The 15,590-nt window shown below is 49.0% G+C and overlaps 1 non-coding gene across 1 annotated transcript; it reads left to right on the plus strand.

Moving 5' to 3' along the window:
- Positions 1 to 15,165: 15,165 nt before the first annotated feature.
- Positions 15,166 to 15,247, plus strand: TRNAS-AGA (transfer RNA serine (anticodon AGA)). Its single transcript has one exon. It is a non-coding gene; the product is annotated as a tRNA-Ser (tRNA).
- Positions 15,248 to 15,590: the final 343 nt, after the last annotated feature.

Genomic DNA, 15,590 nt, shown 5'->3' on the forward strand with positions numbered 1-15,590 from the left:
CCCCTCTCACAAGCACAGAGTCTGGGTGTAGCATAAAACGTTCAATAATGTGAGATAAACAACATAGCATTAAATTGGGAAAACACCTCAACTAGGCTGTGTCCTTTTCCTTGGGCTCTTGAGTCCAGCAATCCCCAAATCACCCCAAGACTCCAAAGTCCGATACCTCAAATGTTTCAAGAGTCCAGCAACCCCAAAATCACCCAAAGTCCCGCAGCTCCAGAGTTCAAGAGTCTATCTGCAGGGTTTTCCCCCGCCAGCCTGGGTAGAAAGGGGCACCTTCCGTGGTCCACTGCTGACTGCCCTGCTTCTCCGCGGAATTCTACTTCCGCCTTCCCCACCAGCTGCTCTGCTCCGCCGGCCAACCTGTGATCTGCTGCAGTTGTCCCAAAAAACTGCTCAGCTCACCTCACTCTATGGGCTACTCCCACCATCCCACAAACAGCTCCTCTACATCAGCTGTTCTACTCCATAATATAGCTTCAGACTCCCCCACTAGTTAGGACAGCTCTTCAGAAATTTCTGTTCAGGAACCTAAAACTTCAGCTTTTAAGAGAATCAAAAACCAGCTCTGCTACTCAACTGTTAAAAAAGAAGAAAGTGCAAGTGGTGTTTCTGTCTCACCCAAGGAGCCCTCTCTCTTGTCTAGCGAGTGCCACTAAATTGATGGTGAGAATCACTGTCTCAAAGCAGTATCACAGTTTCTCACCCACACAAGCAGGGTGACAACACTCCTCATCTCATGCCCCAACAACAAATAAACTGGGGATACCACAGCTGCCAAAGCAACTATCTCAGGCTGCAGTGGACGTGTCAGGCGGAGTGGGTGTGCCTATGCAAACACGATCAGCCCCTGAAATTCTTTTCCACACTTGCCATAATTCACCACCAGATGTCAGGGTAGAGTTCATCCTGCTTCTGCTTACATAGCTGTGCCCCCCACAACCCCCTAATCCCACTGGGACCCATCTAGGCTGGATAAAGGTATCTGTGCTCCCCACAAACCTCTAAGCCCTCCGGAACCCCTCCAGCATAGACGCAGGTATCTGTGCCCAACACGAACCCCCTAAGGCCCCCAGGACCCCTCTTGCCTGGATGAAGGTATCTTTGCCCCTCACAAACCCTTAAGCCCCCCCAGGATCCCTATAGCCTAGACGTAGGTATCTGTGCACCCTCGCGAACACACTGATCCTCCTAGCGACCCCTACAGCATCGAAATAGGTATCTATGCCCCCCCACAACTCCCTAATACCCCCAGAACCCCTCCAGCCTGGACGTAGATATTTGTGACCTCCAGGACCCCCCTAAGCCCTCTCCACGACTTCTCCAGCCTGGACATAAGTATCTATGCCCCCCACAAGCCCCCTAAGACCCATAGGGCCCCCACCAGCCCGGTTGTACTTATGTGTATGCCACACAAACCCCCTAAGTTCCCCAGAGCCCCTTCCAACCAGGACGTAGGAATCTGTGCAACCACAACCCCTTAAGTCCCCCAGGGACCCCTCCAGACCATACATAGGTTTCTGTGCCTCTTACCAACTCCCTAAACCCCTAGGGACCACTACAGCCTAGACATATGTATCTGTGCTCACCACAAACCCCTAAGCCATCCAGGGACCTCTCCAGACAGGATGTAGATATTCGTGTCCCCCATGAAGCCCCTAATCCCCACTGGAATGCCTCCAGCCTAGACACAGCTATCTATGCCCCCCACGACCCTTAAGCCCCCTAGGGATCTCTACAGCCTCTACATAGATGTGATGCTCTGTGTATTACCCTGTGTGGCCACACAGTGTCACTGTTGCTCCATGTGGGAAATGCTCTGTGCAATACTCCGTGTGGCCACACAGTGTCACTGTATCTACAGGCAGGAAATCAATAGTGCCTTACCCTGCGTGGCCACAAGGTATCACTGTTGCACCATGCAGCAAATGTTCTGTGCATTACCCTGTGTGGCCACATAGTGTCAATTATCAGAGGGGTAGCCCGTGTTAGTCTTGATCTGTAAAAGCAGCAAAGAGTTCTGTGGCACCTTATAGACTAACAGACGTTTTGGAGCATGAGCTTTCGTGGGTGAATACCCACTTCGTCAGATGCATGTAGTGGAAATTTCCAGGGGCAGGTATATATATGCAGCTAGAGATAATGGGGTAGTTCAATCAGGGAGGATGAGGCCCTGTTCTAGCAGTTGAGGTGTGAAAACCAAGGGAGGAGAAACTGGTTCTGTAATTGGCAAGCCATTCACAGTCTTTCTTTAATCCTGAGCTGATGGTGTCAAATTTGCAGATGAACTGAAGCTCAGCAGTTTCTCTTTGAAGTCTGGTCCTGAAGTTTTTTTGCTGCAGGATGGCCACCTTAAGGTCTGCTATAGTGTGGCCAGGGAGGTTGAAGTGTTCTCCTACAGGTTTTTGTATATTGCCATTCCTAATATCTGATTTGTGTCCCTTTATCCTTTTCCGTAGCGACTGTCCAGTTTGGCCGATGTACATAGCAGAGGGGCATTGCTGGCATATGATGGCTTACATTACATTTGTGGATGTGCAGGTGAATGAACTGGTGGTGGCGTGGCTGATCTGGTTAGGTCCTGTGATGGTGTCACTGGTGTAGATATGTGGGCAGAGTTGGCACCGAGGTTTGTTGCATGGATTGGTTCCTGAGCTAGAGTTACTATGACGTGGTGTGCAGTTACTGGTGAGAATATGTTTCAGGTTGGCAGGTTGCCTGTGGGTGAGGACTGGCCTGCCACCCAAGGTCTGTGAAAGTGTGGGATCATTGTCCAGGATGGGTTGTAGGTCCCTGATGATGCGTTGGAGAGGTTTTAGCTGGGGATTGTATGTGATGGCCAGTGGAGTCCTGTTGGTTTCTTCCTTGGGTTTGTCTTGCAGTAGGAGGCTTCTGGGTACACGTCTGGCTCTGTTGATCTGTTTCCTTATTTCCTCATGTGGGTATTGTAGTTTTGAGAATGCTTGGTGGAGATTTTGTAGGTGTTGGTCTCTGTCTGAGGGGTTAGAGCAGATGCGGTTGTACCTCAGTGCTTGACTGTAGACAATGGATCGTGTGATGTGCCCGGGATGGAAGCTGGAGGCATGAAGGTAGGCATAGCGGTCGGTAGGTTTGCGGTATAGGGTGGTGGTAATGTGACCATCACTTATTTGCACCGTGGTGTCTAGGAAGTGGAACTCCCATATAGATTGGTCCAGGCTGAGGTTGATGGTGGGGTGGAAGCTGTTGAAATCATGGTGGAATTTTTCCAGAGACTCCTTCCCATGGGTCCAGATGATGAAGATGTCATCAATGTAGCGTAGGTAGAGAAGGGGCGTGAGTGGACTAGAGCTGAGGAAGCGTTGTTTCAGGTTGGCCATAAAAATATTGGTATATTGTGGGGCTATGCGGGTGCCAATAGCTGTGCCACTGATCTGGAGATATATATTGTCATCAAATTTGAAATAGTTGTGTGTGAGGATAAAGGCACAGAGCTCAGCAGCCAGTTGTGCTGTGGCATCATCAGGGATAGTGTTCCTGACAGCTTGTATTCCATCCGTGTGTGGGATGTTCATGTAAAGAGCCTCTACATCCATGGTGGCTAGGATGGTGTTTTTTGGAAGGTCACCAATGCGTGTAGTTTCCTCAGGAAATCAGTGGTGTCATGGAGATAGGTGGGAGTGCTGGTGGCATAGGGTCTGAGCAGAGAGTCCACATATCCAGACAGTCCTTCAGTGAGAGTGCCAATGCCCCAGATGATGGGGCATCCAGGATTTCTGGGTTTGTGGATCTTGGGTAGTAGATAGAATAACCCTGGTCGGGGCTCAAAGGGTATGTTGATTTGTTCCGGTGTTAGTGTAGGGAGTGTCCTGAATAGATGGTGCAGTTTCTTAGTGTATTTCTCAGTGGGATCTGAGGGAAGTGGCTTGTAGAATTTGGTGTTGGAGAGTTGTCTGGCAGCCTCCTTTTGGTAGTCAGACCTGTTCATGATGACAACAGCACCTCCTTTGTCAGCCTCTTTGATGATAATGTCTGGGTGGTTTCTGAGGCTGTGGATGGCATTGCGTTCTGCACGACTTAGGTTATGAGCACCCATCTTCAACAAGCGATGTTGTTTTTCCACAATTTCTGCCTGTGCACGTCGGCGGAAGCATTCAATGGAGAGGTCCAGACTGTCATTTCGACCCTCAAAAAAAGTCCATGTGGGTATTCACCCATGAAACCTCATGCTCCAAAACGTCTGTTAGTCTATAAGGTGCCACAGGATTCTTTGCTGCTTTTACAGATCCAGACTAACACGGCTACTCCTCTGATACAGTGTCACTGTTGCTCCATGAGGGAAATGCTCTGTGCATTACCCTACCTGGCCACACGGTGTCACTGTTGCTCCATGCGGGAAATGCTCTGTGCATTACTGTGATGGAGTAGGGACTGTCTGTGTGGGGGATGGGAGAGCAGGGGTGACTTTAGGACCGGACACGTGCTCAGCCTGTAACTCGAGCTAGGCAGGGGGGATAGGGTCAGCAACTTTTCCCGGGAAGCTGGACACAGGAAGGGGCTGGCAGGAGGGAGTTGGGTTAGTTCAGTTTCGATTTTGGTCTGGGTGGTTGGAATTCAGGGAATCCCAAACAGGGAACTATGTTTTCTGAACCCCCAGAAGGACTCGATTGCGGGGTCCTGCTTGTGCCTCCAAACTCTGCTGTATCCTTCGCTCCTATTGTCCAATAAACCTTCTGTTTTACTGGCTGGCTGAGAGTCAGGGGTGCCAGACCGGAATCCCCCACACTCCGTGACAGACCCTAAGCCCCTCCGGGACCCCTGCAGCCTGGACGTATGTATCTGAGCCCCCCACCAAACACCCAAGACCCTTGGAGACCCCTCCAGCCTGAACTTAGGTATCTGTGCCCCCCACAAACACCCTAAGCCCCTCAGGGACCTATACAGCCAGGACATTGGTATTTGTGCCCCATATAGACTCCAGAAGCCCCCTGGGACACTCCAGTGTGCATGTAGGTATATGTGCCCCTCAGAAACACCCTAACACCCCCGGAATCCCTACAGCCTGGATGTAGGTATTTGTACCCCCACAACCCCCTCCCGGGACATCTACAATCTGGACGTAGATATCTGTGCCCCTCACGAAACCTCTAACCCCCCCAGGGACCGATACAGCCTGGACATATGTATCTGTGCCCACCCGAACCCCTAAGAACCCCTGGTACCCCTACAGTCTGGACATAGGTATCTTGGGCCACCAAAAATCCCCTAAGACTCCCAGGATGCCTCCAGCCTGGAGGTAGGTATCTATGCCCCCCACCAACCCCCTAAGCCCCCCTTGTACCATTACAGCCTGGATTTAGGAATATGTGCACCCCACGAACCCCCTAGGATCCCTTGGGACTCCTAAAGCCTGGCGATTGGTATCTGTGTCCCCCCAAAAACTCTTTAAGCCGCCCCAGGACCCCTACGGCCTGGACGTAGGTATCTGTGCACCCCAAGGCCCCTAAGATCCCCTGGACCCCTACAGCCTGGATGCAAGTGTGTCAGTGCTGCCCGTGGGAGCCAGCTGAGGTCACTCAATCAGGGTGAACTGCAAACAAAACAGGGCAGACAAATCCCAAATGCTGGTGGTGTTTTCAATACTTAGATTTAACAAGCCAGCACAAAACAGCTTCTGTAGTATCTCACTGGTTACTTAGAAGTTTAAACCACGCAGTTCCCTTAAAGTACTCAGCCTCAGGCCTCTGTCCAGACACACCTGTCAGATATGATGATGATTTCTGAAAATCTTACTTCATCATATAAAAGAAAAGATTCTTCCGATCCCAAGGGATCAACCACATACCCAGGTTCAATTATAACTTAGATCTCACCCAAAATACATGCTATAGCCAATTCTTATTAACTAAGCTAAAATGTATTAGAAAAGAAAAGAGAGTGAGTGTTGGTTAAAAGATTAATAGACATATAGACTTGAATTCAATTTTTGAGGTTTAGATACATAGTAGAGGTGAGCTTGTAGTTGCCAAAAGTCCTTTTAGAAATAGTCCATAGATTATAGTCCAACGTCCATATCCAGGGTGGCTCCAGTCAATGACTGGGGATCTCAATCCTTGTGGCTTAAGGTTTCCCCTTCTTGAAACCCAAAGCAGATCTGAGATGAAGAAGGATCGTGTCCCAGGCTTCTTATACATTTCCAGCAGCCTTTCGGCCTGAGAAAACAATAGGCTTAACTCTCCTTCCAAACATCCTGGCAATTAGTACAGGGTAATTTATTCATCAAACAGTTCAAATACAGGTTACCACAATCTTCAAAGAGACACATAGACAATAATACTATTTCACTCAAGTATCATCATAAATGTTAATATTCCTTTTTTGCTCTTTGAATTAAAACTATACCAATAGACAAGACTTGTTTGCTTACATCACAAGACCTGAGCAAACACCTCCCCTTCTACCTCTAACACTGCACACTTGCATTTCAAAGCTCTGTTCATTTACATATCTTGCTAACCAGTTCTTAAGGTTCACCCATGGGTCAGGTCAGTCGGTGAGATGAGTTAATTAACTCTTTCTGGCCCTGTAACCTTTCAATGAGATATTAGATTATACTTACAATGTCACAGTAGTGGTGAGTTGACTGCTGCAGCTCCCCGTAGACTCTGCCTGGGTCTCTCACCGAGCTGGAGTACAGCCATCGAGGGGAGAGCACTCGATGTGTTTCCTCTACACTAGACGCGATATATCGACCCCCGCTGGATCAATCGCTGTCCACCGATTCGGTAGGTGGTATAGACATACCTGAGTATCTGGTGGTCGGAGCTGGACCAAGGAGGGGGACACATTGAAGGAACTCAGGGGTTAAGGTGCCTCTATTGTCAACTGTCAGGGCTGCTGTGGCTCAGAGGAGGGTGCTTGACTTCCTGGCAGGCTTAGGCGCCGCAAGCCTGGGAGGCGGGAGAAGTGAAGCGGCCACGGCGTGCTCGGGGTGCTCATGCTCGAAGTAGGGGTGAGCTGGGGGGAGGGGGATGCCGCAGGGCAGAGCGGGGGAGTTGCCAAAAGAGGGGAGCCTCAGGGTGGAGAGGGGGAGCTGCAATGGGTGGGGTGCCTCAGGGTGGGGGCGCGGGGGGGAGGCGCAAGGTGGAAGTTTCAGCTAGGGCACGAAACAGCCTTGCACCGGCCCTGCCCCATGCCCTGCCTGCAGCCAGCCCTGCACCCCCATCGCTGTCCTGTCCGCAGCCAGCCTCTGTCTCCAGCCAGCCCTGCACCTTCTGCCCTGCCCACACCAGCCGCATCCTCCCTGCTCTGCCTGCAGCCAGCCCCACAGCCAGCACCTGACACACCCCCTGCCCTGTCTCCAGCCAACTCCTGCCGCATCCCCCTGTGGCCCTGCCCAAAGCCAGCCAGCCCCCCCCACACCCCACAGCCTGCACCAGCCCAGCACCCCCTGTCTGCGGCCAGCCCTGCACACCCTGCCCTGTCTCCAGCCAACCCGTCATGCACCCCCTGCCTGAAGCAAGACAGCCCCGCAGCCCTTGCCCTGCCTGCAGCCAGACTCTACTTCCAGGCAACCCTATGTCCACTGGACCCTGCAGTTCTCAGGGCAGTAACCCTACACATCTGCTTCAATGAGGGGGGCAGGGAGAAGCTGGGACCCAAACACGTGGACACCCTAGGGTGACCAGACAGCAAATGTGAAAAATCGAGACAGGGGATGGGGGATAATAGGATCCTAGATAAGAAAAAGACCCGAAAATTCAGACTATCCCTATAAAATTGGAACATCTGGTCACCCTAGCACACCCCCAGGACACCTGAGTTCCATTGCTGGGTTTCCTATTGGTTCCACTGCTGGTTGTTTTCCTTTTCCTGGAAGTTGCTCCCCCCTCTAGGGCTCTGTCCCCAGCAGTCAAATGGGGATTTCATACTTTCCTGCTATTGGAAAGTGCTGGGAGAATCCACCAGCAAAAGCTGCTCTGACAGTGCTAAGCAGCATCTGACCATTCAAGGGAGTAGCGCACTGCCCAGGTGGAGTGTTTGGCTCTGGGGTTTCACTTCAGCCCAGTCTAGACAGAGGGGCCCAACCATGGAGTTTGGATCAAGAAGACCAAGTATCCAATTTGTTAAGGGTGTTTTGAATTCCAGTCCTGTGCTCCTAAGTGCTTGGTGTCAGTTGCAAATTTTAGAAGCATTGTCTCCAGTGCATTTTCCAAATCATTAATGAAACTACTGAATACTACCGGACCCCGGACTGATCCCTGCCAGACCCACTAGGTACACCCTCTCCGTTGGACAGCCAAACATGGAGAAGGGCTCCTGGAGTCTGGGCTTTCAACCAGCTCTGCACTCACATTACACTGATTGCAGCTGGACTGCATTTCCCTCGTTCACTTGTGAGAATGTCCTACGGGACTGTGTGAAAACCCTTAGTAACACCAAGCTACATCCCATCTATGGTTTACCCACCTCCACCAGGCCCGGAACTCTGCCAAAGAAGGAAAGAGGATTGGTTTGGAATGATTTGTTCTTGACAAATCCATGCTCACTCATCCTAAGAACCAAATTATCCTATAGGTGCTGCTGACAAACTGAGTGTTTAAGAATGTATTCCAGTATCTCTCCAGCTATGGAAGTGAGGCTAGCTAGTCTGTAAGTCCCAGGGGTCTCTTTGTTCCCCTTTGAAAGACAGGTCCTGTCTTGTTCAGGGATGGGAAGATGTTCTTTTTCAGGGATCTCATCAAGAACTGGGGCACATCATCTGGTTTGTAAAGGCCACAAAAATGGAGGCAGGTACCTCTTCTCTCCTGCTGGAAAAGAACCACAGGTACCTAAAAGACAGGACTCACATCCCTGAGTGGGCTTTAAAAAAGGCAGTGGCTAAAAAGTTTGGCCCCGAATATTTCTTGTTTCTGCAGACTAGACATTTTAGCAAACTTTAGAATTCCTTGGTGCAAACACCAAGAAACTCCCCTTTCTCCTTCAAAGAGGGCTTCGACACCCCTTCTCTCACTCAGGTTCACAACTACCCAGAGTTCAAGAACTGTTCCTGTTCGCATTGGACAGATGGGGAGGAGCCTGAGGTCCAGAGAAAGGAAGTGACCTACGCAAGGGCCTACACAGCAAGGTGGTGGCAGAACCAGAAAGAGAAGCCACCAGTCCTGACTCCTGTTCTAACGGACAACAAACCCCCCCCCCCAGAGGCAGAGATAGATTTCAGGAATCAAGAGGGTGGAGAAATTTCATTGAAACCATTTCTGTCAGAAAATCCCATTAAGACTAAACTAGTTTGTTTCTTGAAATCATAACAAGTGGGATGAAAGTTCTTTGCAAAAAGATTTTCTTGCAAAACAAAAGCATCTCCTGTTTGTCACAGTGTGTTAAATTGTCTCATCGCACACAAAGAGGAGACAGTTAGATCTTAAAAATTAGATAAGATGCTTCAGTCTGAGTTAAGTTGTGGCTGCTCTTAACAATTTCAAAATAAAGAAATACAAATAAAATAGACTGTTTGAGCTATTCTATTAAGTGTTAATCTGCTCTGAATAAACGTGATAGGACACCTCATATTATGCCCTACTCCTAGTGACACTCTCCAATGGATCCCCATCCTCCACCCACTGTCAGGTAGGTAGGAGCAGGTCATTATTATCCCTACCTGAAAGAGGGAGAAGCTAAGGCTGAGGAAGAAGAATCGACTTGTCTTAGGTCACGCAGCCAATCAGTGGCAGAGTTGGGAATAGGACCCAAGAGCCCTGATTTTCAAAGTAACCAGAGGATATTGAATTTCAGACATTGAATGACCTGAATCAAGTGCTCTCAGATGAGCCCCAGACCAACAACAGCGCACAGTAATTATTCAGCAAGTATTTCAGGAGAACTGCAATGTTAGAGAAAATCATGAACTGCTCAGAGACAATTAATGCAGAGAAGCAGCAAAATTCATCAAACATAGAACTGATTATGACTTATTTCCTTGGTCTTAAAAGAGAACAACAAGGACCTGAGTCTCCTCCCTGTCAATAACCCCCTGCTCAGCCAGTCAGGGTAGAGACGGAGGATGGGAGGCTGAGGGTTCTCACCAGAGAGCCCAAAGGATGGCCCAGGTCACTGGCGGGGATCACTGCCCAAGTGCTAGTTCAGCCCCACATTTTTGGGTGGACCTCTCACAGTGGGAGCTGCAGAGCACTCCTCCGCAACACACACACAAACACACACACACACACACACACACACACACACACACACACCTCCTGATGTTGGAAGGGGAACAGGAGAAAGGACAAAAGAACCAAGAGACAAAGCGAAAGGAGGGAAGGATGGAGGAAAAGGTGAAACAAAAAGGACAAACCCTAATGTCCGCAGTGATTCTAAGGGACAAAATCCCAGGTGCGCAATAATGTGCGCTAATGTTCTGCCCCTGGCCAGGCACTTTGGAAGTTTGAGCTACTCCCTGTGGATCACCCCACTCAAGGAGCATTCGTTCTAGGAAGCAAGCCAGCTAGACAGGAAAACCTCAGATGCTGCTCCCAATGCTACACTCAGTTTTTCACAAATTAGTCGACTTTATGGCCAGAAGAGACCATTAGACCTCACTGGAAGGCATTTTTCTCCAGCCCTCACAACATTTGGTGGCTCTTTGCTGACCCAGCTCCAATTTCACAACATCTTTTCAAATGAGGACATCAACACTGGAGGCAGGATTCCAGTATCAGTCTCACTGATACCGTGTCACCTCCTGTGACAATATTGACATAATCTGTACCTGTATATGTCACCGTTGCGACCACTGTTCTATATTTGCAGCCAATATTGTAGAAAGGTTTTCATGTATGTAAGGGGTCTATGGGGAGGTTCTGATTGGCTAATTACAATTATGCTATCTCTAGATGTGTTTCATTTTTGTAGTTGATGTTATGAATATTGGTTCTGTGCTGCCCGTATTCCAAACTCGTGCCATAATGGGGGAGAGAACAGCCACCTTGCCAGAAGTGGCTTTACCAATAGATGGAACCTGGGATTTGAACTCCCAATGACCACACTGTGTTTAGGATCCGTTTGAATTCCCCTCTCAGGTCTTTGACACTTTCATCGCTACTCATAGCAACTCTGACATAGGATTAAAGCAGTCAATGCATCATATTCAAGCACAGACAATGGAGAATGCTTAATCACACGACACTTTGAGAAGTGGATGGATAGAATGTGATGAAGATAAACTGTCTGGCTCGGACAAAAGGTAACAGTTCTGCGGTGAAGGTGAAGGAGAGAATCTCTCTGTCACTCGTACACGGTCGAGTCTTCACAGTGCTCCTGAGCTGGAGAGTGAAGACCCCCCCTCGCTCCCACCGTGAGACAGGAACAGGAGGCCTGTCACCCCCATTCCTGCCATCCTGCATTCCTGGTTTCCAGCATCCCAGAGGGCCTCCCTGCCAGCGACGAAACACAACTGCCATCCGGATTCCCCAGTGTTGCTCCTCAACGGCTCTAAATCAGCCGGAGAGTGGAAGGTCTTGGGCATTGTGCAGGCACATGGGATCCGCTACTCCTGAACAGTGGGAAAAGGTTTCTGTGCTGGTGCATCGTTTAGTATTTTCCAGTTTCCAAGGGAGGGTTTATGGGCCTGAGCGTTAAGCTCCCAAAGCCAGTCGCTGTTTCATTGTATTCATTACATTTGCATTTTCCCCTGTTCCCCCAGTTTTCTGTACCTTTACCCTGACTACACTTACTTGGTTTGTGCCAAACCACCTTATCTCCTCTTTATTTTATTTACAGCACATGAGGAGGGAGGCTAAATCCACTGGTGATAGAGACAGGAGGAAGTTGAGTTTGTTTCTCCCGAGAAAAGGGGCTTTTTCCTTTCCTATTTCTCCCCTATCATTTCTAATGTTTTCCTTTGAAGCGTTGCCTTATTCAGCTTGCGGTAACATTACCTTTTGAGATAAAAACTACGAAATACAGAAGTAGAGACATTTTTTAGAAATCTGGGATTTAGACATTTTATTTATAGCAAGGGGGGGTGTTCGAGTTTCTGTGAATGTTTTTGTTTGCAAAAAGCAACATTGTTGGGTCTGTTATTGTACCGAAGGGGGAGATGGTTGTCTATAAAAGAGTCAAGGCTAAATGCCTCCAATGAGAATGGGATTCAAACCCATGCATGCAGAACACAATTGATTAGCAGTCCATCACCTTAACCACTCAGCCACTTCATCTGAGCTAGAAAAAGAGGGACGGCAGGAGAAATCTAAGGCCAGCAGAGATAGGGACACTAAGGATTTTCCCAATACTAAGCATAAGCAGGGTCTGAATGAGCTCCCCCCTCACATCTAGTGAGGAGCTGGGGAAAGACTTCAGGAACAGACCATGTTTGCACAGACACACCTACTCTGCCTAGCTATGCAGCATGGTGGGGCCACTTCCCCAAAATGACCAGTTTGGGATGGTGGTGGGTTAGAAATCACTTTAGGATTGAGTGGAATGAAATGTTATTCTCCTTCCTGTATGATTTGAAGGGGAGCAGAACATACCTAGTCCGTCCTGATGGAGGGGTAGGTGGGTGAGGAATAGCTTTTATTGAACTGCACAGAAGTGATTGAGGATGTCACCCTAAACCAGTGGTCCCCAAACATTTCACATTGTGCCCTCTTAGCCATGGCTGTGGCCCTTCGGAAGCCGCGATCAAGAAAGGGCTGGGAGTGGGGCTGATGCTTGCTGGGGAGAGGGGTGCAGACAGTGGTAAGGGGTTGAGGACGGGCTGGGAGCCAGAGGCCCAGACTGAGGGTGGGGTTGGGGAAAAGCTGGGACCAGTATCTTAGATGTCTGTATACAAATGCGAGAAGTATGGGTAATAAGCAGGAAAAACTGGAAGTGCTAATAAATATATACAACTATGACATTGTTGGCATCACTGAAACTTGGTGGGATAAAACACATGATTGGAATGTTGGTGTGGATGGGTATAGTTTGCTCAGGAAGGATAGACAGGGGAAAAAGGGAGGAGGTGTTGCCTTATATATTAAAAATATACACACTTGGACTGAGGTGGAGATGGACATAGGAGACAGAAGTGTTGAGAGTCTCTGGGTAAGGATAAAAGGAGTAAAAAACAAGGGTGATGTCATGCTAGGAGTCTACTACAGGCCACCTATCCAGGTGGAAGAGGTGGATGAGGCTTTTTTAAAACTACTAACAAAATCATCCAAAGCCCAAGATTTGGTGGTGATGGGGGACTTCAACTATCCAGAGATATGTTGGGAAAATAACACCGCAGGGCACAGACTATCCAATAAGTTCCTGGACTCCTGGATGCCTGAGCAATATTTTTATACCCCTCCCTGGTCATTTGTCCAATCTTCCACTTCTTGTAAGCTTCTATTTTGCGTTTAAGATCAGCAAGGATTTCATTGTTAAGCCAAGCTGGTCGCCTGCCATATTTACTATTCTTTCTGCACATCGGGATGGTTTTTTCCTGCAACCTCAATAAGGATTCTTTAATCCTTCAGAGGATTGGAACTGATTTCAGTGAAGGAACATGTTTGCTAGATTTTCATGCATTTGTACAGGAAAACATTGAGTGTTTCCATTCATTTCAGGGATCCCTATTCAGTGTAACTCCTCAACATAATGAAAATGCCATTATTTCGGTTGAAGGAATAGGTTTATAAGGGGGCACTGGGATTAGAGTCAAGGACTACTTGATCTGCAGTCAAACACTCTATCACTGAGCTGTACCCCAATGACTGCTGTGGGGGTAAGTCACTGATCTTAAAGATTTTGAAGGACAGGCCCTGCCTCAGAGATCTCCTGTTCTCTTCCCAGACCACAGTGCTTTTAAAAATGGGGTTTGATTAAACTTATAGATACATGTAGACACCACAGCTTGTACACCCACCCACAGAGCTTCCCTCAGTGACATAGCTACCACCTCTTGGGGAGATGAATTAACTACATGGAAGGGACAGCTCTCTCCCCTCTGCTCAGAGCATCTTCATTCTTTATGAATAGGTAGGAAAGAACTTCCTGAATGGACAGTAACCAATTGATCAAATATTGCTGGGTCTGCATTCAATATGGGTAACTGGTCGTGCTGGGCTGGATTAGTAGGAGCATTGCCAGCAGATCGAGGGAAGTGATTATTCCCCTCTATTCGGCACTGGTGAGGCCACATCTGGAGCATTGCGTCCAGTTTTTGCCCTCCCACTACAGAAACAAATTGGAGAGAATCTAGGGGAGGGCAACAAAAATGATTAGGGGGCAGGGGACTTACGAGGAGAGGCTGAAGGCATGGTCACCCAGAGGGGGGGCAAGTGGGGCAATTTACCCCAGGCCCTGCAGGGATCACATGAGAATATATTATTCTATAGTATTGCAACTTTTTTTATGGAAGGGGCCCCCAAAATTGTTTTGTCCCAGGCCCCCTGAATCCTCTGGGAAGCCCTACCCACTCCATCCCCTTGACTCATTCTCCTCCCTCTCAGGCCCCACCTGTGCTCTGCTCTCACTCCCATTTGGCCACTTCCCACCCCTGCTCTTCCTCTTTGGCTGAGGCCTGCTGGTCCACCTTTTGCTCACTCCTCTCCTCCCCGAAAACCTCCCTGTGTCTCTCCACCCTCACCCCCAAGGTCTGCCTGCTGCCCCCACCTCTCTGCCCTTCCCCTGAGACTCACCCTGCCCAAACCTCTCTGCCCCCTCCCCAAAGACCAGCCCTGCCCAGCACTCACACCTCTCTGCCCCTCCCCTGAGGCCCACCCTCTTCTCCTCTTTCCTCGGTCATCTCTTGTTGTGCCTTGAAATATCAAGGATGGAATAAAAAGCTTAGTTTACTCCAGGATGAGGAGAAAAAGGAGCCACCAACCCCCTGACAAATCTCAGTGTCCCAGAGAAAACCTGCCCCCTGCTATTGCAATCCCTGATGTGCTGGGGATATGATGGTAAAGGAACTGTCTGAATGATCAAGGCAGGAAATGGACAGCAACCTACAGGAACGTCATTGACCACAAACACACTCTCCTCATGCTCCAGCCAGAAGGGAAATGAGCAGGAATTCTTGCAGTTCAGCCATGGACACACTTACACAATGGCACAGCAGTGAGTGTGTTGTGGAAGCTGGTCTGAGGAAACATCTGGAATTGATCACTCAGTGAGAACAGAACTAGAGTGTAGTGAGAGACACCTCTCAAGCAAGTAGTTGTGGCCGAGTGGTTAAGGCAATGGACTAGAAATCCATTGGGGTCTCCCTGTGCAGGTTCAAATCCTGTCAACTATGGAGGAAGTTGTGGTCCTTTAGTTTCAACAGCGCTGGGTCTTGTCTTGCTCCCAAGCTATATCTACACTATGGGGTAATGTGGCTTTAAAGTGTTTGAATTAAACACCTGTTGCATGTCCACACTCTGCCCCTTGTCTTACCAGAGCACATCCATGCCAGACTCTTGGATGGCCACAGAGAGCAGTGCACTGTGGGTAGCTGTGCAACTGGCTGCAGGTGCTTTGGGAAGGGTTTGCAATGCCTCCTGGGCTGGTACAGCATCACACGATGCAGGTTTCTCTATCCCATTGTTCCATGGGAATCCTACTAGATTGCCAGCTGCTTTTCAACTGCAATGTGTTTG

The sequence above is a fragment of the Gopherus flavomarginatus genome, chromosome 23 (genome assembly GCF_025201925.1).
Source record: "Gopherus flavomarginatus isolate rGopFla2 chromosome 23, rGopFla2.mat.asm, whole genome shotgun sequence".
In the NCBI taxonomy this organism is placed as follows: Eukaryota; Metazoa; Chordata; order Testudines; family Testudinidae; genus Gopherus; species Gopherus flavomarginatus.